Here is a 27,465-nt window from a genome sequence, read left to right as displayed (position 1 = left end):
TTGAAATATATATATATAAGGGCATATGTGTTTGTGTTCGTGCAGTTAGTGCTGTATAAAGAGCTCCACTGTTCAGCTGCACCTCCACAGCTCACACAGAATACTGTAGGAGGCTGACCGGACAAAGACAAATCACACACTCTCTGATTTCCATAGTGCTGTACATCTTTTAATCATAACGACGAAACAATGAACAACACTGGGCTGCTCGCGCTGGATGAACAAGAACACTCAGGCTCCCTTTTTCTTCCCTCCCTTTCGTGCTGCCGGTGGAATGACTAATGCACAGAGGGTCATGGTGTAAAACTGTTGCCCCAAGGTCAGCACACTGACACTTAATTGTTTGTCCTGTCATGTGTCACTTCCTTGAAATTTCATATCTGACCCTTGTTAGCCCAGTGTTTCTGTTTTAATCCCCAGTGTGACAGAAAGATCAGGACTGTGCCGTGATCAAGATGTGTCAGATTACTTGTGTTGGGTCCTGTCATTTTGATGCGATACAGACTGAAGATGCTCGGCTGTCATGTGCAGACTGGGGCATCGTGTGTTGTGGCTTTTTTTTTCACACTTTGGTTTCTATATATTACTCTTAAGTTCCAAACAACTTGGATAAAGAAAACAGACACTGAAACTCAAATTTGTCTCCTTAACTGTAGCAAAAAAATATATCAAATCATGATAAAAATGTCCAAAACATTTGTTATTAAATTCACAATTTATACACAATATAGGAATTCAGTTGCATTCTTTCCCCCCATTGATGCGGTTTGTGTTTTTGCTCAATAGCTTTTATGCTCTTTATCTTCTATAATTTTGAAGCGCTTTGGGAATGAGTGAAAACCAATACAAATTGGATTATGAACTGGAAGGTACATCAGTCACAGCACACACATTATTACTTTTTCCTTCAGCCTGCAGCTGCAGCACAAGAGCAGGAGTCTCCGGTTTGCTGGGTAATGGTTTTATTCAAGACGAAGTTCAGTTTTTCCTTTTAAACATTAACATTCTGTACAAGTTTCTTTTTTAATTTCTTTGTCTGCCACTGATTGAAATGGCAGACAATGCCCTTGTGCATACTGTGCATGCTTGAGATGAAGTAATATTGTTAGAATGAGTCAGCATTTTCATATTCATACCTGGTGTCAGTGTCCTGCTGGGCTCCTTATTCGAGATTTATCATGATTTTACAAAATCAGAAGCCTTATTACTACCACGACACCCTGCTCTACTCACTATCAACCAGAACTCTAGGATTAGGTCTATGGACTATACAGGCAGTCCTCGAGTTACCAAGGAGTTCTGTGTCCATAACGCGTCGTAACCTGAAATTCTGCGACAGATTTTTACCCTAAATACCCCTAAACTTCTAAATAACCATCCAAATACATGTGTTATACTTCATATTCATGTGAAACACAGACAATTTAAATAGACATTTCAATTAAAACAGACAATCTACACTATGACACGATTCGAGACAAAGTGGGCGATGCTGATGACCGTGTAGCACTGCGTGGCTGTGTATTCATACGCACTCTGCGTCAAAAACTAATACTCATTGTAAGAGCATATGAACAGAGTGGCTTAACTTCTAAACCTTTTCTATTTTCTTGCGTACATATATTTATTGGCGTTGTAAAGTCAAAACGACGTAGGTTGAGAATAGGGATGGGTACCTTTCATATTTGAAACGATATGGTACCGATGCACAGTACCTGGCAATTGGTACCGGTACTCAACAGTACCAACTTTTGGTACTTTTTTGTTTACGTTGTAAAAAATGTTAATTTTTTTAATAAGTAAACATATATTTTTTTCAATTTAACATATTTATTCTTTAATATACAACCTTGCAATGCTGTGTTCATGTCGAGTATGAATAATTGCCTACTCCTCCACTCTCTCACAGCCGCAAGGATGTATTTAGGTACCTAAACATAGTACCTTTTGACTCTATGTGAATCGGTACCCGGTACTTTTGACAGAATTCGGTCGGTATCTTTAAAAGTACCTAATTCGGTACCCATCCCTAGTTGAGAACCACGTAAGTTGAGGACCTCCTGTATAGTGTAATGACTCAGTACTGTTGACCAACCATAGACAGTTATCCATCAATAGTAAAGCACATTTGCACTTCAGCTTGTTATTTGTGATTTATTACATGGTGTCTGAAGTGGTGTTCATCACATGAGGTGTGTTGTGTGTGTGTGTGTTTAATATGTGCAAACAAGCACCTTCACTTTTTCAGGACCAGCCTGGGGTTGGACTCTGAATTATGATATAGCCTAATGCAATGACAATAAGAGCTTCCTGTTCTGCTCCTCTATTTATATCTTTTTATATGTGGGAAAAAAAAACCTCAAAAGTTTGTGGAAAATGTGGCAGCCATAGCAACAGCAACAACACAGTGGGACTTAAAAATGAAACTTTAGGTTTTTTTTTAGCTTTTAGTAATGATTTAAGCATGAAACTATTTTTTTTGCCCATGGTTAAAATTTATCACATTTTATGGACGTATTTGTAAAATTATAACACTGTATGTCTGTTTTGACGCACTGTGTTTCGCTAACAAATATAAAAACACAACAGGGCATTTCCCACTTATGTACCGCGCCACAAATCATCATAAACTCCATTATGTGTTATTTATGATGTCTTTTTTTTCTCACTCCTGCAGTTTCCCATGTGCATCACTCTGAGGTTATCGCCCTCGACTTAACAAACGACGTGCTTGTGTTTGTATGAATGTATTGATCAGCGCTCTATTTGGGCAGATATCTTTCTTTATTTGGGATGGCAGGCTCGCAGGCGGGAAAAGACTGTCTCCCCTCCTTCATGCCATGCTTTCTTTTTTCTTTTTTTGCCTCACTGGCTCCTCTAACTGCCTTGCTTTATTGAATAAATTCAAGCTGTCACTTCCCATGCTGGTGGAATAACTCAAACACAACATATAATAATACAGGAAAAGTAGGATAAAATAATCTTGTCATGGCTGTAAAAGTGATTGCTGGAAGCCATCGTGGGCAATCAATACACTAATTCCGTAATTTATACTCGAGGCAATCGAGGAGGAAGGAAGCTCTGATATGGTATTTCTTGGCTCACTGACCAACTTTGACCTTCAGTAGAAGTGAGAGCGGGATTATTGTGTTGTTCAGCTCAAAGAAATCACCTACAAGACTTGAGAGGCAGTGTCTGACATTTTATGCTCAGGACCAAAAACCCTAAACTGATTAATTCTTGGTAAGCACCAGCTCTTGAGCTTTCACTATCTTTATGACAGCAAATCCCTGACACTCAGCTGACAGAGTGAAACATAAAAGCTGCCCACTGATTTTCTCTAACTTATTTCTTTTATCCTTTCTTTTTATGGAGGGGGTGGTTCCTTTCATTTTCAACCCTGGAGCAAGAGAAATTTTTCACAGATGCCTGAATTCATTATCAAGTCCTTGTTCTGTCCGTTTCACTTTTCATCGGTTGCCAATCCTAAGCAGCCCATTCCTATTAATTGTGTCTTTTTATGGTTCATTCCAGTCTGTTCTTTATGGCTAAGAATATATAGTGCTATAGTTCCTCACCAAACTACACTATGAATCTGTAAGCCCATTCTCATGCCACCGGCCCTGTTTCCGGGATCCATGAAAGGACAACTTGAAAGCCACGAACACCAAAAGGTGTCAGAAGTTTCTCTGAATGGGGAAATTGATTGCAATTAAGAGAGAGATTATTTCAAGTGTTTTTCTGCCCCCTCTAGTGATGCTAATAACTTAATGATCGCTAAAAATGCATGCAATTTGCCTCAATTGGATTCAACCATATTGTGAACCCGGAATCTACAGATTTCCAATCTCTGCAGGTCTGATTGAGCCTTAGACGTTGTATAGAAAATAATGGCAACAACTGCCAGCAAAATACCACAGCAATTCTTTAATGGGTGAATGTTATGTCATAAAACTGTAGCCATTAGTGAGAGAAGGGCTCTTAGAGTCTGACTCCTCTGTTCTGTTGCCAACATTGTCGTAGGAAAAACTCTTCCAATCATCACAAACAGCATTAACCACGAGTCATGTATTAAACTGGTGTAGATATGTTTTCAACATATGGATGAAAAAGCTTTCTATCTTACTTTATATTGTTAGATATAATTATCATTAAATAATATAATTAAATAAAACTAATTCAGGATTTTTCAGGTACTAATGTCTTGTGTCTCTTTTTATATGAGAATGCCATTAAAACACAAACATTTGGAGCCAAGCTGCAGCAAACATGCTTACTCACATGTATTCCCTTCATGTTCATAGTTCCTAATGTTTTAAACTGAGGTCACATGACCACAGTGGCCTCCTCTCTAAAACCAGACCAAGTAGTTGAATATTAAAAACATTAATTAAAGGAGTTTCACTTTAAAAATGCTCCAATAGTCAGAGAGAACATCAAGGGGATCTGCCCATGAGCATTGCCTTGCCTTGTTTCCTGAAGCTAAGCTTGTTTTGATTTTCTCTGACTTCATTACTCTGGAAGTTTTTAATGGGAGGTGTATAAAAGTACCCCATTAATCAAAATAATCTGAACAAAAACATACTGTGATTTGTTAATCTCCTTTTATGACTTAATGTTTTTACATTAAGTTAAACTCAGTGTTCCTTCAACATTCTGCAACTCACATAAAAGATGGGCCAATACACTTTCTTACACTCTGATCCAATCTATTAAAATTTAATTGTGCCAATACCTGATCCATACCGATACAGTAGGCAACATAGTAAAACATAAAACAAACAAAACATTCTCATTTTCCAGCCATTTATTGAATAGCGTTGCAACAAGCTGAGTGCAATATGTAACGGCATGGTATGTAGGGATGTACCGACCCAACTTTTCTGGTTCCGATACTGATACTGATGCCTGGGCTTTGGGTATCAGTCCATCTCGATACTGATCCGAAACCAGTGTTAAATAATAACCTGCATGCCCTACTGTGGGATAAGACTCGTAATGTTTTGGGTAAAAGGCAAAAAATAAGAAGATGGAAAAACTGAAGTAAATATTTATAAATAGAAACTATAGAATACTAAAATGTTTAGCACTATTTTGGTAAAAACAATGCTACAGAATTTGCAGAAATTATCTATTCAAATGTGAACTTTTATACCCTGTAGACTGGTAATGCAGCAAAAAAAAGTGCATCAAATGTTTTAAATCAAGTAACCAAGGGCGCCATTTAAAAAAGCCACAGAGCTGTTTGCCTGGATCGGCACTATGGATCGGCCCCTTTCACACCGATACCAGATACCAGGATCGGTATAGGTGCAACGCTAATATACATGCCAGCTCCAAGTTTGCGAGACACTACACACTCACAACTTCTTGTATTTGGTGAGTTGGTTGTTCTACATGTATGAAGAAAAAATGTCCATAGTTACCTTCATTTTTGGCATGAATTTAGCCCCTCGTTGTTTATTGTGTCAATTGTTTAGCCCTAACCCCATAGCCATCCGTTCCCCAACCATCTCAACCTGTATCCTGTTAACAGAGGCCATCTTCCCAAGGCCTTCTTACTGAGTAGAGACTCACCAGGTTGTGACAGAAGCACTGAACAAAGATCACTTTGCAGACATTTGTCATTCTCTCATCGTCCTTATTGTGTTGATATAGCAGCGTAATGTGCTTTATACTGTACCACCGTGATCTGAACTCCAGCATTGACGACCCCAGCAGACCAAGCTTCTCACTCAGTGTATCCCAATTAGAAAAACCTTATGAACAGCGACCGCCCTGTTTGTGTTTTTGTCTGTAAGTACAAGGGGGTGCCACTCAGCAGGGGCCACAGTGAGACCCCTGCAGAGTTGGACCACCAGTCATTGAGGACAGAAGGAACTGAAGGAGTCATAATGATCCCTGTGTGTGGGGTTCAGTTACAGCAGGAGATTGGCAAGACAGAGCATGACCTTTGCTATATTGACCTACTGGTTAACTCCTAGAGGGGTGCTGCAACAACACAACAAACACATCCAGAAGGGAAGCTGGGAAAAGTTGAAACTCTTCCCAAGCATTTAGCAGACATATATTTGTTTTATATATCTGTGCATTTGCTCCTCCTACTGTACATGTGCGTCCAAGCATGAGCTCAGAAAGTGTTTGTCTGTGCTTGTGGTTTTTGGGTGGGAGCAGAGAGGGGGGAGGTGTGGGGGGGTGACAGACAGTGGTCACACCTCACACTTGACGTCCCAAATAGATTAAAGGAATTTTTTTTTCCCAGATTCTGCCTTTCCTGCTGCAGCCTGGAGCAGAATGAGCACTTGTGAGGATAATTAAAATTGATGATATAGAATGACAGGGACATGATTTCTGCCTGCAGCAAGGGGTCTCTGAAGACAGTGTAACCAAACTGTCATGCCACCACTGCTCTGTTTTACATGACTGTTTCACCTCACTAAATTGATCGCAAGTAAATACTCTCTATTGAATTAAAGTGTGATTTATCAGTCTGGAGGCTGGAGATTATCTCCTTTTTGATGGATGTTTTTCTTTCATGGCCCTCAATCCTGTGTGATCTGAATTGTGCTTTTTTGTTTTAACCTTTTTTTTTGAGTGCAGGAAATCTCAAATACAGTGTGCTGGTGTAGGACGACTTTTCCAGTGATGTAGTGCCTTTTATAAACAGCAGAAGTTAAAATGCTTACTCAGTTGTCTGGATTAATATTAGCCAAAAGAAATTCTGTCCCGAATTTATTTCAGTGAGGTGAAGTAAATTTAGAAAATTATCTGACTTTTTAGTTGAAAACTAGATTTTTTTCCCCTAAATTATGTAATTATTATTCAAGGAAATCTTCACAGATGTAGTCCTTCCACTTGTGCGCAGGTGAGAAGATAATGTCAAACTAATTATCTGACAGCAGAGACTCAAAACAGAAGAGTCCTCAGCTCCTGATTATTCATAAGCATAATCCTCGGAAACTTCCATAACATTTTATCTTTCGCTCTCTAGAATATGAGAGATTGGCTTTTTTAGAATTACAGTAAGTTATTCTACTAAATATTTCTGCGTTTTCTCTCTTTCTGTTAAAAAGAATCACCCACATCACAGTCGACTTGGCATCCCAGTCATGTTTTGTGCTGGCTCACAATTAACGGTCATTTGCTTATTCACGGCACATGTCATCTTTAGTCCTGAGTGGGGACAGCTTGCTCTTGTCTCTGGTTTATTTGAAGGAGCTTAACAGCTGTCAATGAGGAGAGCACAGGGACATAAGGCTAGACATCGGGCAGTATGCTGGGGGGGATGGTCACTAAACCCCCACAAGGGTCCGTCTAAAGATAAATATTGATTGCGGACAGTTTTAATTACTTCCTTAAATTGAGCAATTTTGGTTTTCCCAGTGGGCTCCCTGTGAAAAATCTATGTAGGATTCCACATTGAGGGAGAGGAAGAGTGTTGAGCATGGCGCACCATAAATCACGGCAGATACATAATTCATTGGAGGCATGTGAAAAGGACAAGACAAGATGCTTTGGATCATTGAAAACAGCGTTTCCACAGGTCTCTCCATGTAGTGAGATCAGCCTCTTTGTTTGTGGAGAAATTTAACTTGCTTCACCTGCAGCCTCATCTGAGCGGTGCTGAATGATGAATGGGCCGCTCAGCTTTATTCTAATGTATTTTATTTTGAGATTTGAACAATTTGAAAGAATATTCAAACAGTTTTTTTTTTTGCTAATGGAGCTGTAAAAATTAGGGACACAGTAAAAAGCTTTTAACTCAGGAGTGCCGCTCCAGAGATGTGGGTTATTTTCTGTTTAGCTCTTTGTCTGTTCAGTGGTTAGTTTTTTTTTTTTTCCACTTTGATTTTAAGTTATTATTTAGCATGTCAGTTCTATAACAGAGTACCTCCTGAATGCAGAACAGAGATCAAACCTTGACATGTAAGTAACATTATTTCTCCTCTACTCAACTCAGTGGTAGATGATTGCCATAAGGTTTGGTTTCAGCCTTAAAGATTCCCTTCCTTTCGATGAAGACATGCATCACAGAATCGAGTCGGTCAAAAGCTGATGAAGTCATAACCAGGATCTATCTGGGTTTATCTAATTGAGTCCATTTTTGTAGCCTTTTTAATGAGACCTTACATTAGTATGGTTTCACCTTCATCACACAGAATCTAATGCCTCCTGCTCCAAACGGTATTATCTGTCTTCTCCTGGAGGAGGTCTTCGTCATGGGCACACTGCAGGACAAATTTATCCTTGAAACATTATAATGATTTTAGTAACAGGTTCACCATGGATCATGGTTTAAATGTACAGAAAGAACAGGGGAGGCTGATAGATTTATTGTCAGTGTTTGGTGGCACATCAGGCAACTCTTGATCAGCCACTGTTTTGTATATCATGGAAATGAATGCTTGGAAACATATTGTTTTCCTTTCTATCAACAGAAGTTGTAAGTATTGGCTGGTAGAGATCAGTAAGATGAAAATAAAAACACTTTAGATACAGTTCAGAGGGAACAGTATGTTGCACTTTTTGCTGTGGAAAACAGAGAGAAATGGTGGTTTTAAGTCAGAGGAGTAGGAGAGCCTCTCCACCAAATATTGCAGACCACCGATCAAACCATCCAGTAGTTGTCAAGACATTTCACTGAAAAACTATGAATAATGTTGTATGTTGGTGTCTTTAAGTCATCACTCATCATCCCTGAGCTGTCTTAAGCTGGTACAGAATGCTGCTGCACACTTTTTAACAAAAACTCACAGTTTCGACCATGTTTCCCCTGTTTTGCCTTCCCTTCATGGGCTCCCTGTTCCTTTTAGAATTGATTTTAATTTGCTGCTTTTTGTTTATAAGGCCCTCAATTCCCTTGCCCCTCTCTATCTCTTGCTGGAAGTCCCCAGAGCAAGGACTTAACACTCAGGCCTTCTCACTCGCTGGGCCCAGGCTTTGGAAGAAATACGCACCATTTGTAAATCCGGGCTGAAAACCTATGTAATCAGACTGGCTTTTAACATACAGTAATGGGGTGAGATATTCCTGCCATTTTATTGAAGTGTATTGTATTTTTATTGTATTGAATTTGAATTCTTGTGTCCTGATTTTAATGGAAAGCACTTTGGGCACCTTGTGTGTTGTAAAGGGCTCTACAAATTAAAGTTGATTGATTAATTGATTGATGTATGTATCCAAATGTTGATCCAGTCTTTAATTGTAGCTGTTTTGAAGTGTGTAATTATTTCCCAGCACACAGACTTTGCCCTGTCAAAGAAATGCTGATATTCCAGAAAAATACTTTCTGTGAACACTACAGACTTCTTGACTCTGCTGAAATAAAGCATTAGCTTTGGCATTGAATCATTGTGTGGCAGCTCCTCTCTGTGTGACTTCAGCATGGAAATAGCAGTTCACACTACCCCGTCCTCAGGACTGACCTCCAGGCGCTTCTCTGGCTCACCTGTGGGAGAAACAGCACAGCTTTTCTATACATCCATCCCAAACCCAGCCAGCCCGACCTGCAGGCCTCCCCTGAGACCCAGCTCTCCATATCCCCAAACAGATTGGTCACTGGAATTACAGGATTGAGCTCTCTGAGCAAGGCAGCGCTCTGTTGTATTGTGAAGACCCCTGCACTGACCTGTGCATGGAAGCATAGGAGCAGAGATTTTTACACTCTGGTCATCAGAGATGCCACCAGCAATCAGCTGCGAGTTCTCCCCCTGTCCCTTTCTGGCATTAAAGAGAGGAGAGTGAGAGGTAGCTGACTGAAGCACTGACCTTAATCTGAAGGGTTGGGCTGTTCTAGTGAGAGGTTAGTCTGGTCAGCTGTGCTGCACCAGCCCATTGTCTGTCTGTAACATGAGGGCAGCTGGGGAATGCATACAGAGTGAAGCATTAAAAGTAGATACTCTACATGTAGCGTCTCACTTGGTTTGGGCCCAGTAGCCCGGTTTTAGACTGATGAGGCAGAAAATACAGTGCTCTATTGTTTTTCATTGGAGATCGATAACATTACCACATTTTTAAAAGACTATAGCAGATCTCCTTCATAACATATTCCCATGACCAGTATCAGCAACTGTGTCATTCATTGTAAAAGAAGTAAGAAAGAAACTCTGTGATTGTAAAATAATATTATATAAAAAAAAGCAGTTGAGGCAGATGTTGAGTTGGAAGAATTGTTGCTCAAGGTATCTGATCAGCTCAATTGGTATCACTCGAGTGGCAAACTCTGGCTGTGAGAAATGAAGCCCATGCTGAAATGCCAAAACTGTTGTTCTTTAAGGTTCCCCAGGCACACTGAGCAAAAAAAAAAAAAAAAAAAAAAAAAAACACTTTACGGCATTGAGAAATGTGTTCACAGCCTCATTCAAAAAAACAAAAAAATACTTCCTAATCTACAAAGGGCAGAGTAGGGAGGGATAATTTAAGAAGGTTTTCAGATACAGTTCCTAGTTACCCATTTGAAAATGTAATCAGTAACGTAATCCAAGTACCATGATATTAAAGTAATGTAACTGTATTACTTTCAATTAATTTTGGATTACTCCAATACAAAATATGCTATTAAAGACAGAAATAACTAAATATCAATAAAATTACTAATTTTTGTGTGTTCTGTAAGACACATGAAAAATCTAACTTTGTTGAGGAAACCAGGTTTAGGCAGAAGTTTACAATCCCACAATAAAAGTGCTCAAGTCTTGACCACATAGCACAGTTTATCAAGCCATAATAATCTGCTTATTTTACACAACAGACACACTTTGCTCTGTTTTAGTTCACCAATGATACTGTTTTAAACACAACTGCTACACTGTAAACACAAAACTATCTGACTTAAGTCCTACACAGCAATTTCACAATAGTCCCATTTTTTACTAAATGTAACTGTAATCTGATTACATGTTTTTGTTTTTTTTTTGCTGTAACTGTAGTGCAATACTGTTATTCTTTCTTTGTATCCTAATTACGTAATGCCATTGCATGCATTTAGTTACTCCCTAAGCCTGACAATGCATTTCAAAACTGTGTATTGAAAACAGATGGAAACTACATCCATATATTATACAGTGTCTGTTAGTAGGTGTGAAAAAATATTGATACCGCAATATATCGCAATACTTTGACCTGTGATAGAATATTGATATTTCAACTCTTAATATTTATATTTTTCCTAAAATAAATATTCATAATTTTTGAGTTTGAAGTACAATATGTCTTCTGCACCTCCACTGTGGTAGATGGCACCAAAGAGCAACTCCACTGTATGTTGCTCATAAACTTTATAATAAATATTATCTCAAAGTCTATTCAAAATATTTTATACCTAAACTTGATGATATGGATTTTGATGCCGTAAACATCATTGTTTTCTCTCTATTCTTGGGTCAGTTTAAAATCATTAAAAGTTTATATTTTTACAGTGTAGTAGACTGATAAAATATCAATCATTGACATGTTTTGTACAATATCAGATTTTTTATGAGTAACACTGGTTACACCAAGTGACATTAATCAGTTTCACCAACTGACCACGTCTTTCACCAAATAATTTCCTTTGCAACATTAGTTTGATGTCACAGTAGTTTAAGTGACAAACTTGACACACTTTGATTCAAGTTAAGTGTATGGAACACTGCATCTGACTGTCATTATTTCAAACACAACATGATAGAAAAGTCGCAACAAATTGCAATATATTGATATAGTGATATTATCATATCGTGACCCAAGTATCGTGATGCGTATCGTATCATGAGGTTTTTGCCAATACTCACCCCTAGTATTGTGGTATTATTACCAGTATCAGTATCAATACAAGTATCTGTACTGTTATCAGTATTGGTATCAATGTCAGTGTTTGTTCAGGGAAACAAAGCCAGACCACCACTGAATTTGATACCTGTCTAGGTATTAATACCAACATCCATATTTATACCCTTATTGGTATTAATTTCAAAACCACTGATATTATCAGTATCAGTATTGATATCAGGATAAGTAACTTTAAGCCACTTTGACTCAGTATTGATGTAGTTTAGTATCAGAAGCAATGAAAATATCAATACCGGTTTCAGCAGTATTGATATTCATACTAGAATTGGGAGTGATACAAGTAACATTATCAATATCAGTATCAATAAACCAGTACCAGTATAAGTTAAAATACACAGAGCAGGTCATACTCACAGTATGCTTGCTAAAGCGCTATTATTAATGCTTTCCTCTGCCTTTTTTCCTGAGTATAGCCCTGCAAACAGTATGTGTAGGTGTGTGTGAGTGTGTGTTAGTCAGTGCGTGTGATGCAATCAGTTATCCTTGTTTGATGTGCCTATTGTTATATGCATTTTTTGCCTGTTTCACACTCTTATTCATGCAGTCGGATCAGCATATATACCATACATCAATAGAGTAAACACCGCTCAATACTTTTCCTCGGCCTGCAGATGACGAGGATTCTTCTTAAACAAACTCAAATGAATAAATAATATGTCAAGGCACTGCTTATACCCAGATCCATACATTACCACTGCAGGCCCCACACGGTCCTCCATGACATGATGTGAGTGAGAATCCCGCCTGTGATTATGTCTTTCTTCTTCTATGCACCAGATTGACAAGCTTGTGTCAGAGAGGGGGGTTGGAGGAATAGCCAAGCCCCTCGCTCCAAGTGCTAATGGATGATTGGAGGCAGGATAGGAGGCTTCAGTTCTCTCTTTTATCCTGGCCTGCTTTTGACCCAGAGAGGCAGCAGTAATCGGCCCGGCGGAGGGGTAATCATTCCCCACGTGCAGACTCTGATAAGTTGGAACACCTTCCCCCGGCAGTGGAGAGGGAGCTCCCGCGGCCTCCCCCGGTTATCGCTGTCCCTGGTACCCCTTCAAGAGGCTGCGTTTGCCTCCTCTCCCAGGCTCAAAGGCTCCATCAACAGCGGCTCTCTGCTCCGCTTTCATCTGACAGAGCACATAAGCTGGTAAAAGGGAGGAAAAAATAAACTGGGTTCTATCTCTCAAATTGTGATCTTATGAATTCGATTTGGTCACTTTTAAAATGTAACTGCACAATTTGTTATTTTCCCGTTTCCCCCTTTCTCTGTTAATATCTGTGGCGATAAATTGCCTCGATTGACAGGCTCATTTTATTTGTTGTGTGTAGTTGTGATAAGGCGGGCAAACCGTGGTCACCTGAAGGGGCTGAGAAGTTCTCTGAGGTTTCGAGTGCCGCCGCCGCTGCTGCTCAACACCTTTCATGTAAAGCCACTGTGAAAATTGTTTGGCTTATTTTGTGGAGGAAAATCCCCATGTTTTGCTTGATTACATTTTGTTATGGTTTTCCTCCCATTTTTCAGAGAACTTCTTAAGCCTGCCGAGATTACTGTTTAATAGGGATGATATTGTGCTGGCTTTATTGGCTATTTGCAGCTGCACCACCGGTTCATTTAATAGCCCCGTCGGTTGTTAAAGGGATTACACAGCTGCCACACTCTAGTGTGTACAGTGGGCCTCTGGTGGAAAAAAAAGACTATTGCCTGAAAAGGGAAGACGGAAAGCAAAATAATTTTCGGTGGTTTTTCTCTGGTATGTGTGATCATACATGCAAAGTTTGCCGGCCACATTCAAATTACCTGCTCGCCCCCTTTGTGATTTGACTCTGATGATTTCCCATTCCATATCTAAGTGACCTTTAGAAGGCCAGAGGCTCTACCCAACATTGATTAAATAAATTGATCCCCACACATTCAAAGGATATTAATTAGACATGGAAAACAAGTGAATGAACACAAATAGCTCTTAGTTTAAATGCAATAGCAAATAAAACATTGAGGGGGGATTTCTGAAAGCCCAATAACGCATTAAGAGCCTCTGATGTGGCTCCATCTCGTTTGAAAATTAGAGGCGTGTGCACAAAGTTGCTCAAGATAAATTCATAAAAAATGATTTGCACTTTAAATTGTTCCACAATTGGCTTTTTTCCCCCTCCATCATAATGATTGTTTTATGGCTTTGTGACAATCACGTCCTGTCTTTTCTTGTCTAAACAGTTTATGTCCACAAACAACAAAACAAATCAGCATGATTACCGTCTACATTCAAGCCTGGAGATCAATACACAGCCTGACTGAATCTGTCATCTTTGAACCGAGACACCTGCTGAGATGTCGTACTATAGGGCCTGTGACTTGTCAGTGTCGGCAGCAGCTGCCAAATAGGTTTCAATCGAGAGGGCAGAGTCATACAATATGTGCCAAAGCTAACAGCTGTTAACTACGCAACCTGCAGGCTATGAACTGCAGCTCTGTCCATTGTCAGTCTCTCCACAGTTAAATATTCCAGGAGGAATTTGTTACAACAAGGCCATACATAACGGGTGAAAACCCTTTACACCAATATTGCTCTCAAAATTGGCAGCACAAGCAGGAGGGACATGAGGGATGCTGGAGAGCAGTACCCTATCCCTCTCGGCCCCCTGGGAGCCACTTGGCCAGCTTTCATCCACATAATTATAATAAATTTGACATTTCATAGATAATATTGATTTCTTTATTTTAGCATTTCACCATAGGTGACAGTCTAGTGTCAAGAATGAAATTTCTATTGATCTTCTGCACATTAATCCCTCATGTGTATGTGATCATTTTTATAAGACCTTTTACTGCACATAAATCAATATTTCATATTTCCAGCCATGGCAGAGGAGATGTCATATTTGTAAACTGTGTCTTGACACTAGCAATTCCTTTCTTGTTCAGCTGCAACTGTGCAAGACCAGTCAATTTGGGGAGGTGGGAGCAGAGGCACAAGGGAGGAGGAGGAGGAGGAGGGTGGGGGAGAACAGGGGGGAGGAAAATTTGCAGTCTGCGGCTTTGGTCTTACTGGGAGGAGCTGAGCCCTTCTCCAGAAACGTACTGCAGCACTGATGATGAAATATCATTTTTGGAATTAATTAGCTTCCAAAGTGACGGCTGGCTGTTAATAATGAGAGTAAACTCGCCATTTATCCTAATTGATTAGCTCGGTGGTAAGAGCAGGATATTGAACACTACTTTAGGTTGTCTGTTAATTTGTCTAATTTTTTGGCTACGTTTGTCTTCACATTTAAAAGAGTGGGGGTTGAATTCCTGCTGTGTGCTGATTTAAATCAGTCAGGGGAAAAATTACACGGACACACTTAACTCTAAGTGAGTAAGACTTTTACCTTAAGGACATTCATAATTTTGGATGTCGTTTACGTATTTCTTACAGGTTTTATTTATTTGTAAGTTTTAATAATATGTGCATTGCGCTTAGATCGTTGAATAAATACATTTGAGATTTCTTTGAAGGGCTACATGTCTGATATCTTAGCTGTGTCAGAAAGAATGACTTGTTTTCCGTCACGAATCGAAATAAAATATCTCTGCACACTGGCATGTTGCTCTCAGCTGCAGTATAACATGACAATAGCCATGGAGAATGCACAACTGTTTGGTGAAAAATATGATCACCTGAATGGTGCAGACACCTGACCTTTTCTCAGTCTCCCTTAACATGTCCCTTCCATACAATCAGTGCGAGCGCGCTGCACAAGAAAGGCCAGTCCATTAAGAGAATATGCTAATTTTGCCATCCACTCCTAATTGATGCCATTTTACCAAGTAAACAAGACTTCTGTCTACAATGGATGTGTTTCTGCCAGTTAAAAGGATATTTCAGATCGGCTTTTTCCTGTAATTTTCTCTCCAAGAGCTACTGGTGTGCCATTATTGCAAATTATAAGCCTCTCCTTTTGAGGAGAGGTGCTATTCTTGCTGTGTCTTTTTCCCCTCCTTAAAGGCCATCCACAATTTTTTGTCAGCCGCTGGAGAATCTTCATTCACGTGAAAAGGTGTCAGCGCCTGACCGTTTGAGCATGATGACAGACACCCAGCAGAAGTGTGAGTGACTGCCTGACACCACAGAGGTTTGTCATTGATGTCAACGGCACTCTGGCAGCGGACACGGGATTGTCCCAGGCGCTCTACAGGACAGCATCATAACACAGGACGCAGACAGGGTGTGATGTGTTATCTCCACAGCCGCTCTCCCATCCCTCAGTCTTTACCACGGGCCGTGACTGAAGGTCTATGAGGATCCCCTGATGCGCGGAGTCGCCCAGATTCATCTTCCCCTGTCAGCCCTGTAATGCTGTATGAGCTTGTTCCTCCATTCAAGTAATGCTGATGAATCTGCTGTCCAGACGCCTCGCGCTCCACTTTGTTGAAACACGGGGATAGACCCATTACAACGTACCTTTTGGTCTGACCATACATGATCATTTCTCCACTTCTGCCAAATTATTCTTTATCAAGGAGGCTATCAAAGTGTGTGAGAGCATGTGTGTGTGTGTGTGTGTGTGCAGGGCCGAGGTTGACTGGCACTCAGTGCTAAGCTGTCTCTCTGAGGAAAGGGCTGTTTAAAAGGCAGGAGCTGGCAGCGGAGCAGACCTCTCAGCTCCCTGTCTAAATACTGCCTCTGTGTGACTGACAGCAAGGCAACAGCACACTGGCATTCTCCTTTCAGCCACTCAGCAACCCTTTAACAAAAACCACAGGGTTTAACATAAAACTCAGAGCCTGGTGTCACCTAATGCTGCACTGCTGCCTGCACGGCTCTGTAAATTATTTAACATGACAAGCTGTCCTTTTGTTGTTATTCTGGAGCATGTGATATGACCATGTGGCTTTAACAAAAAGTGCAGTGGCAACATGTGAATTAATTAGAATAATTTGAGTAATCACACTATGTGTTAGTATTTTTGCACATACGCAGCGTTCTCCTGTAACCGCCGTGTGAAGCTGCGACAGCTCTTCCCGTGCACTCCGAATTCCTCTCCTTAAAAAAGACACAAGTTAGCATCATCGTTGATTTATTGTTATTTGTTTCCAGATTGACCTTTCCAAATTCAATTCTTCAAAATATAAAATGTTCTTTTCTCAAACAAGGGACAAACAAGAGTCATCAACAGGCCAAAAGAAGACATTGTAAATGTTGCAAAAGCTTAATAGCACAAAATTAACAATCTGTGTGGTCCGGTTGGATTCAATTAGAGGCATATCTTGCTATTTCATGATGCACTTAAGGATGACAAAGCACAGATATAAGTATTGATTTTTTTGTTCACATAACCAGATAAACAATATGTATATGTATGTATTTGCAGGGCAAATTGAATCAAAATGCACATATTACATTGAAGGCCCTGGACGACTGACAGCAATTGAATTTGTCAGTCAAGAATTTAGTTAAGGAGTTAAAGACCTTTGATCTGCCGGTGGGCAAAATGATAGGAAACGTCCAGAGTAAGAGATATTTATGGTGTCTTGTCTTCGTAACTGCTGTGTTGCTTTTACACATATATTTATTTTTAGTTTGAGCGTTATTTAACTTAATGTTTAAGATGTGTGCGTCTTATGTGAACAAAAAAAGCACCTTTGTACAGGCGCATACGCAGGAACATGTGTGACCGTGTGTGTCAGAGCAAGTGTGAAGGGGCTTGTCTCCAAGTGGCGAAGAGGTAGCATAGAATGACGGCCATGTTTGTGGATTAATAACTATTAATTCTCCTTTTGACTGTAATTGATGCTTAAATCTGTGCTCTCCTCCTCCTCTCGGCAGACCTCTTGTCCCCCCGTCAATTCTGTCCTTCTAATAAGGGCATTATTCCGAGGGATTTCATGCATTCTGATAAATCAAATTAGAAGGCCAGTGACTTAGATAGATTGCAGCGAGTAATTAGAGAATCCTCAATGCCTTCCTCGCTGCCACTCATTTACCAGACTCTTTGTTATCTACCTATCTGGGCGCAGCATGAGGCGCTGTGTGTTTGCATCACTTTTCCCTCTTAAAATTCCTTCCTTATGTCACTGGAGAGACAGATCCTAGACCAGATCTTGTCACCCGGGCCAGCACACCGCACAACGGACAGCGCAGTGGGACAGCCATTAATTGGAGCAACTTGGGTTGGTAAGTACCCACGTGTGTGTCAGTGACATGCGAGAACAAGGAGATGGGCTGACACATGGAGACAGGGGACACCCTGGGATGGGCTGGGCTAAGCTGGGCTGGGCTGGGCTCAACCCCCCACTTTTCCTCTCATATACATACACACACACACACTTACACACACCTCCACATGCCCCCACCTTTGCCCCCTCTCCTTGCCCTGTGGAAACAACACCATGTTCCTGATTCTGACTCAGTGGTCACTATTACTGTTAGCTTAGCAGCCGTGTTCGTGTGGCGTGTTGTGTGTGCTTGGTTGAGTGTGTGAAGTAGTTACAGCATTTGTGGTAGTTTTTAAAAAAATAGGTTGCTCAGTGGAAGTGTGTTATTTCCAACTTGCTCTGGTTCTTGCCAAATAACCAGCTACATCAAAAAACCACAACGTAGAAAAACTACATTAATATACATGAGGAAAACAAAATATTAGGAACACATTTCAACATGATACACTCCCATTGACTCATCATTACTGAAATGATAAATATGCAGCACAATTTTCTCCTTTCTTACCTTGTCAACAGAATCTGAAAACACAGAAGCTGAAAGATGAAACCAGAATTAAGTTTTGGTTTGGTGTTTCATTATTAAACAGTTGGTTGTTATGTTACAGCTCAGTGAAGTTTATCTCTGAATCAGGTTGCAAAGATGTGGAAATTTCCTTTAAATTTCAGGAAAGATTCCTAAAAATTTCATGGGAATTTTCAGTTTTGTTGCCATCACATTTTATCATTTTTTCAAAATATTCTGGAGAAATTAAGGAAATTTTGTTTTCTATTTTTTCTTATCAACTTTTTGAGGTTTTCGAAAAATGATTTTGTTTTAAACAACATGATTGAAAGCAAATCATCCACTCCATCACCTAGGGATGGGTACCTTTCACATTTGAAGGGTTACGGTACTGATTCCCAGTACCTGGCAATTGGTATCAGTACTCAACGGTACCAATTTTCGGTACTTTTGTGTGTGTTTATCTGGTAATAAATATAAATTTGTTTAATAATAAAATGTAAATTCTTTTTAATTTAACATATTTATTCAATATATAACCTTGCAATGCTGTGTTCATGTCCAGCATGGAAAATAGATTACTCTTCCACTCCCTCACAGTCACAAGGAAGCATTTAGGTACCCAAATATGGTACCTTTTGATTTTACTTGAGCTGGTACCTAGTACTTTTGACAGAATTCGGTTGGTACCTATAAAAGTACCTAATTCAGTACCCATCCCTACCTTCAGCAGCCTACTGCATTTCCATTGAGGCCTCATTTCTTGAGTTTGAGTCTAGAAGTCCTGTCAGAGTAAGCTGTGATCATAGTAATGAGGTAAATATTCTTGATTTTATGGTTTAACTTTAAGTAATACACGCATTAAAATGAACAAACAAATGCTGATTGAAATGTGGAGGCTCACTTTGACAAAAAAAAATCCTGAAAATTAATTTATGTGAAAATACAAATATTTAGATAATATATTTTTCTTATACTATAAACATTGCATCAGACATGTTTGTATACATGTCTGCTTATAACAAACTGAAATGTCCAATTTTTATAAATGTGTATGACCAGGTAAATGTAGCCAATATAAATTCCCATTAATTACCAGAAAGTTTCCAACTTTGAGAATTCAAGGTATTTCGCAACCCTGGTTCTGAATGTAGCAACAAGGAATACAAGTTTAGCTCTGTACTAAATCGCACCACTTTACACTAATGTGTCTATATATATTTATTTACATGTACGGTCTAGATGCTTGTAAACATAATAACTTATTAAACTTTTTTGACAGCCTTTAGTACAGGTTGCTTTGCAGATAATGTTTTGATGAAGTACACACAATGATTTTTTTGAAATGAAACACAGCTATATGCTAATTTATTAAAGCAGCACTTGAAATATGGAAATACATCTAATCTTAACCAGCTGCAGCAGAGAAATGTAACAGTCATATTATTTCTTTGACACAAAAAGGGTTAAAAAAAAAAAAAAAAAAAAAAGATGACTCCTGAAATTTCTACTCCAGATGTATTTTTGACTAAATTCACTTATTTGAGGAATATTATCGTTGCTGGAAGTATTCTCACTGAGCTCTATTGCCTCTGTTTCCCAATTTAAGGATACAAATACATCTTCCAACACTGTTTGAAATGAAAATAAAATATGTGTCCCACCAAAAAGAGAAATGACTCAATAGACAGGACCATCTGTGTACCTTCCAATCATCTCACAGTCTAAAGTCCTGACAGCTGCACTTCCTCCTGATCTACTGTGTCCCCTCTGTGGCATTTTTCTCCCTTTCTTTCCCCCTTCCCCTGCACCCCCATCACAAAGCAGTCTGACAGAGTTCACTTTTCTCCTTTAAGAGGATGAATGAAGATAAAAAGCAAAGCAGAATGGAGCACGAGAGGCATCACTTGCTTTGATTCATGATGGCTGGGAGTTTGGCGCTCCTCTGCAGCCTGCCTGCTTGGCTGCCTGCCTGCTCGCCTGCCTGTCTGCCTCCTCGCCGAGCACTCTAATGGAGAGCTGCAGTCTGCTCGCAGTGACACCGTCAAGCCATCAGGAATGGCTGATTATGGTGCTAAATATTGATCTCTGCCTCACATGTGTCAAAATTCCCCGCACCCTTTAATTAGAATTTCCCCTCCACGCCATACAGGAACTAACCGAATATATTAGAGCACTTCATGAGGAGGAGGGGAGAGCAGCGAGCGGGGCATAATTGTGACCTCTTGTCTTGCGTCTTCCCTCCTGAGTTTTGAGATGACTCCCAACTGTCTGTCTAATGCTCCCAGCCTCTGTGATAATCAGACTTATATTCCTCGTCTTATCACAGGATGATGGGCCTGCCTCTCATCTCCTCAATTCCCCTCTTCCTTCTCCTCCGAACCCCACACCCCATCCCTAACATCCTCTTTTTACCTCGTATTACCCAGCTCATTCTTATCTCCAAATTTAGACTCACTGTCTGTTTATGTTTCTTGGAAGAGATGAAACTGAAATGTAATTTCCTCTCAGGGATCAATGAATATTTCTGATTCTAATTCTGAAATCAGAACAATAGTTTTGGACAACAATGCTATAAAAAAAAAACACATCTGACTTACCTCCACTGTATAAAGTTTAAAAAGTGTCCGGCAGAGAGATCTATACTGACATAGCTTTAACTTCTGTATCTTCTTCCCACATTTAGTTAAATAAGGAATAGAAATGTGTTGAGCAGAATCAGACTTACTTTTTTTTTTAACTCCATGTCAATTGTTAACACCTGGTGTCACCATAACCTACTGTGATTTGCCTGCCTACTTTTCAGTCTCAGATTTCGAAGAAAGCAGCAAATGTAGCGTTGAAGCATCTGAAGTGATTCCAGCCAGATAAAAAGCCACCTCTGAAGTCTGGTGTTGTTGTTGATGTAAAAAGTCCAGTGACTTGGACAAAAAAATTAAAGCTTTACTCTCTTATAGTCAAAAAATCAGCACAAGCTGCATCAACAACCAAATAAGTTTGCCATTTTATGTGTCTGAAACTGCTGCAGGTGTCAGAGAATGTGATAAAACAAGTGGAATCTGGTGGAACCAAGTGCAAAAAATGCAGTTCCTCAAATGTCCACTTGGCTGGCTCCAAACGTGGACACACTGCATAGGGGCTACATTTAATTCCTTTAAGGTTTGAGCATGATTGGACTAAATTAGACATGCACCAATCGATCTTATATACCAAAGGGAAGGTCTGACAGCCATTGTTGCTTTTTTGTCTGAGACATAAAACTCAGGACACTTTATTGGTTGTTTAAGTTAAAGCAAAAAGATTTTATTGTTTCACAGCGATTGTTCAATGATTTTCAATAAAATAAGATTGGAACAATGAAGGTATATGCTATCAGTTATAAAAAATAAAAAATAAAAATTGGTATCGGCCCTAATCGATATCGGCAGGTCAGGCTTTTTAAAGATCAGTGATCTGCCAGAAAATTGTAACCCCTAATCTAAATGGTATGCATAGATTTGCAATATTAGGAAAGTGGCTGGGTTGACTTAAACTGTTTGTTAAGGGGCTAAATGCCAGCCTCACCACCACTTCTTTGCTTGTTTTCTGGCTGACTAGGAGTATGTTTTTTTTTTTTTTTTAAATAGAGACTGCCTTTGTTTGGCTTCAAAGAACTTTCATCAGAAACCAGTGTTTGACCTCACAGAGACGACATCAATGTGTTTTTTACAAACAACAAAACTCATATTTTACACTGCACAAAACCTCAGTGAGTGGAGCATTTCACAGTAAAGCGGCAGCAAAATTAACTTTTTTTTGTTGTATAAAAACTCAACTTCAGTAAAAGAGATGAAAGGGAACAGTTTCCCCACAAGGGGCACTAAAATCAAAAAAGGCCAAAAGTTGATCACTAGTGCCTTATTTAATGATAACTTGTACAAATTAGACTGTGAAGAGCCCATATGTTTGTTCGAACCATAGATTGTATTAAATTGTATGTCACAACTGTTTACCATCAGTGAAGCCAAAAGGGTCAGAGCTCCCTCTAGTGACTGGCTGCAGTATAGGTCAAAAACTCAGTTTCCCGTTTGTTTATCAATGAAATATGATCTAACATGAGGGATGATAACATTTGTTTAGTTAAATATGTGTTTTGGTTAGTAGTCAAGATGTGACGTTAGTCCCAGCAGGGTTGCTTCTGCGTTTCATAATGTCATAATGGATGGAAATAAAGGTGCGTAGTTGTGTCTAAATAAAAGCAATCGTTTGCTCACATACTAGCTCTCTTTAGAGCTCCATTGGGGAGTTTTAGCTGGGCATGAAACAGGATTAAGTTATATCTATCACTCTTTTTTAAGCTGTAAAGGCAAACAAGGCCTTCAGTATAAAGATCTGTGATATCAGTGTTTCATTGTGTTCATTACCCCCGAGACGGCTGCACACTTGTCCCTCATTCCAGTAAATATAAACATATTAAAGACAGAAGGATATATCTTTCTGATAACCTCCTCAAAGCAGATGTTGCAGATTTGCAACAGCTAATTGCTAGTTACCTAATTACTCCACATCCACTTTTTAAGAGCTTTTTTTTTTCTCTTAGAATTACCACTGTAGAACTTGTGCATTAGCAACAAACAGTTTCCCACTATCCCACCAATTGGCAGAGCTGTGTCACTTTTAGCATGGCTGCCTCCTTGGTTTCACCGAAACAGTTTTTCAAGGCATCAATTTCAGTAAGTTTCACCAACAACCTCCATTAATATGGAACCAAAACTGCATAAGATGAATCCTGAATATATATATAGATATAGTAAACGCCAATAAGTAGATTTTATATCCACTGGGTTTTCCCTGAGGGGTGGCTTTGTTACAATGTTGCAACATCCTAGAATGCATGGCATGTGAAGGTCTCTAAAAAAGTCAGAATTGTGTATAACCACCCCATATGACATTTTTCCCCAAATATCTGTTTTAATAAACAATACTTACATAAGTATAGCAGTGTGTTTTATTTGTGCCTCTGCTAATTCATATTTGATAAATGTAGTCAAAAGCACCAGTGTCTCAAACGTTAAAAAAAAGAAACACAATGAGGTTAATGAATTTCAGTATCATTTTTAATAGACTACAGCAGACATCCTGGTTGTTAATAAAAGAAAGGTAACAAACTCAGTCACAGAGAAATGCAGTTATTGAATATTTGTGAATAAAACAAAACATTATTCTTAAACATTATAAACATGTCTGGTGTTTGAACTATAGCTATTTTTAATCATTTTGGGTAAAAGTTTTTTATGTTTATCTTCCCCATACTTTTTTTCTATTCAAGAGTAAAATCTGTTGATAACTGCTGGTTTTTTTTTGCTCAGATTTTCAGAGCAGCACATGAAACCTTCCCCCTTAACTGTTTCCTCTACTTCCTCCCCCTTTACGGTTTGAGCTCCATCCTTCCTCCCCTTTGCCAGCCCTCTCCTCCACCCTCCACCCTCCACCCTCCACCCCTCAGCCTCTACTCTTTGGTTAGAAGGCACCAGTCATTATTAAAGGACGCTGGCAGGCTCGCCGTCGGTCACATTCTGGCGAGAGTCAAGTGCCACAAGGTGCCTTTTTCTATTTGTTTGTTTCATGCTACAGTGCACCAGGCACTGACCTGTGGTAGCCGCGTCGTACACGAGGGAGGCAGGTTCATCCAATCAAAGAACGGCTGAAAATTAACACTGCTCTTTCCATTCCTGAGAAGGGACTGTGGCAAAAGGCAATGTCATGACCATAGTGAGGACTCTGGATCCTTCTCACACATTCTGTTGATATTTTGTTCTTCCTTTATACTTTGATGAAAATTTTATATGCTAACATTTTTGGATGTTTATTTTCACAAAATAAAAAAAAAGGGTTCACACACCACCATTCAGTCTTTACAGCTCGCATGTTGAGTTTTTATTTTTACTCAACATGTCGTTTTTGAATCTTGGTGTTTCAATATCACAGATTTGGTTTTGGTTGTTTTTCCCACACTGAATTCAATCTGATCCCCTGCAATTCACTACATACAATATTCATAGTTGATCCATTGACTGCTATTCAAGCGGGAACTATTTGAAGAGGGAAAGTTCATGTGCATTTTTGATGGATTGTGCATGTCTTCCCCTACTCTATATGGATAGAGAGCTTGTTTGAAGGTCAGTGATTCTCTTCAGTCAGTCTTCCCTGCACTCTCCTTTTTTAGGGGGGTGGAAGAATATCTCCAGTCTTCACTCCATATTTTTCATGTGCTTCTAGGATGACTAGGTTGGATGACCTCAGATCCTGGTGGAGATGAATCTGTTCCCTCTCTTCTCAGAGAGCTCTGTCATGAAGAAAGACCACGTCCTTTTCCTTTCAGGTTTTCATGTGAAACACCTGCTTTCCACCAGTTCTGCCTTTACCATTTAGTCTTTTTCATGCTTGAATGCTCATATTTTAAGAACTAATCCTCAAATCTTATCTTTTAAATTGCTGACTGGTAACAACACAAACAAACCTTGCTGCAAGCAGGAATTTACCTCTATTCTTTGGTATTCTATTTCTAGTTTTTTTCTATTCTACTCTTGTATTTCCTTTTGCTTGTCAAGCTATTTCATACTCGTATATTGCATTCTCTGATATTCTCTTTTTTCCAGTCACCCTTATGTTTTCTGTTGTCTGCTTTTTTCCATTTTCTTTCCTTTTCTTTTCTATCTTTCCCATATCCATCCATCCATCCATCCATTTTCTATACCGCTTATCCTGTTTAGGGTCGCGGGTGGCTGGAGCCTATCCCAGCAATCATTGGGCGAGAGGCAGGGTACAACCTGGACTGGTCGCCAGTCAATCGCAGGGCTGACACAGACAGACAACCATGCACGCACACACTCACACCTAGGGACAATTTGGTGTGACCAATTAACCTGGTAAGCATGTTTTTGGACTGTGGGAGGAAGCCGGAGTACCCGGAGAGAACCCACGCATGCACGGGGAGAACATGCAAACTCCACACAGAAAGACCCACCGGCCGAGGTGGGGATTTGAACTGGTGACCTTCTTGCTGTGAGGCTGCAGCGCTAACCGTTGCACCACCGTGCAGCCCTCCCATATCCATTTCCTGTATTATATTTTCCATTACTGTTTATTCTTTTCAGTTCTTGGCCTGGTCACATGATTCATGCATGCATGTTAAAGAAGCTGGAGAGGCTTGCATTTTTCAGGCATTAGGGGGCCCTATGGAGCAGGTAATTGCACAAAACCAATTAAGTCATTTTTTTTTCGCTGTGACTTAAATTTGTGCAAAGTTTAGTAATTTTTGAGGCTTCCATATTTGGGTAGGTTTGGAAAGAAAACGGATAGAAGAAAAATTTGAATAGTTCCTAAAGGGACCTCACTGCAGTGTTGTGGTGCTCATAGGGATGGGTACTGAGTCAGGTACTTTTATAGGTACCGACCAAATTCTGTCAAAAGTACCGGGTACCTATTCACGAAAAATCAAAAGGTACCATGTTTAGGTACCTGAATGCATCCTTGTGACTGTGAGGGAGTGGAAGAGAAGGTGATTTTCCATGCTGGATTTAAACACAGCATTGCAAAGTTATATATTGAAGATTAGATGTGTTAAATTGAATGTTTTTATACTTTATTATTAAACAAATTGATGTTTTTTACCACATAAACACAAAAAAGTACCGAAAATTGGTACCGTTGAGTACCGGTACTGATTGCCAGGTACCGAGCATTAGTACAGTATTGTTTCAAATGTGAAAAGTACCCATCCCTAGGTGCTCAGGCCCTAAAAAGATGGTACACGTGTGCTTGTGTGTGTGTGTGTGTGTGCTTTTGTGTTAGCGTGTCGGGACAAGGGCTTGGACAGGGGGTTGAGTGGATCTGGAGAGCTGGCAGGTGCATTATTGCAGCCGGCTCTGCCTGGCTTGACATGTGTGTGTTTCTAATCTACCAGTGATATGACAAAGCTGTGTGGGAGCCCGAGCTGAATCCCTTCTGTCTGTTGTGACACACACACACACACACACACGCATCTCACCAGCCCCTCTCCTCTCCCTTTTTATCCAACACACACACACAGACACAGACACACATGCTTCCCTCTTGACCCCTCAAGAATCCTCCACTCCACTATCTTCTGGCACCTTCACACTGTAGATGTGTACTTCTGCGTGCTAAGAGATTTGTTAAACCATCACTAGATGCATCTATTTATGTTGTCACTGTGGGTGCAAGTGTGTCTGTTCATGCACGCAGAGGGCCTGAGACGCCCTGTAGATGAAGAGGAGTGTGGGTATATTTCTAGCTTGTTTACTTCATATTCTTCAGAGTGAGAAATTATGAAGTAGTGGATGAAACACTGTAGTACAAGTTAAGAGAAAAAATGCATTAATGTAAGCTCTGATTGTTATTATTTTCCAGCTTGGTTTGATCCCACCTCAGGCCCTACTTTAAAGGAAAAATATACAGAAGGAAGGAGTTTTTTTTCTGTATTTATCCCCAAAAGGCATCAAAATCTGCTAATCATTTAAAAAGTAGCGCTTCTGTTGTTCACTTGCCATGTCCAAAAAGTCTTAGATATTCTTGTTTATTTTAGGGGTACATGTGGACATTTCACTTTTCCTGCCATTATGAGGAAAAAGAGTGTAGAGAAATCCAACGACAAGGTGAGTGATCAAACTCTGCACCCACGTACCTGCTTTTTAATCTGGGTTAGTTTAATTCATCAAGAATAGATGCAAACAAACAGAGCTGCAAAAAATGGAGATAAGGTTTTACACTTAGCAGATGATAGCAGACTGGAAACACACACTCACACACACACAATTTGACCCAAAGATATGAGCAGATTACATGTGCATGGGTGTGTTTAATATGTTTCACTTCACATGGAGCAGCAGCAGCACAAAACCACAACACAAGACGAGGGCATATTCTTGCAGGAATCGAGCCA

At 39.7% G+C, this 27,465-nt stretch overlaps 1 long non-coding RNA gene across 1 annotated transcript in view; it reads left to right on the top strand.

Moving 5' to 3' along the window:
• Nucleotides 1-27,182, top strand: part of LOC141808781 (uncharacterized) — an 88,658-nt gene extending 61,476 nt beyond the window's left edge. Inside the window, exon 4 of the long non-coding RNA XR_012599925.1 lies at nt 27,109-27,182. This is a non-coding gene — a long non-coding RNA (uncharacterized LOC141808781). The remainder of the gene's footprint in view (nt 1-27,108) is intronic.
• Nucleotides 27,183-27,465: the final 283 nt, after the last annotated feature.

Source organism: Halichoeres trimaculatus, unplaced genomic scaffold (assembly GCF_033239565.1).
Source record: "Halichoeres trimaculatus isolate MK-OKI-2021-1 unplaced genomic scaffold, fHalTri1.1 fHalTri1_scaffold_19, whole genome shotgun sequence".
NCBI lineage: Eukaryota > Metazoa > Chordata > Actinopteri > Labriformes > Labridae > Halichoeres > Halichoeres trimaculatus.
The sequence above is the reverse complement of the archived record's forward strand: the minus strand, read 5'-3'. Positions and strand labels throughout refer to the sequence as shown.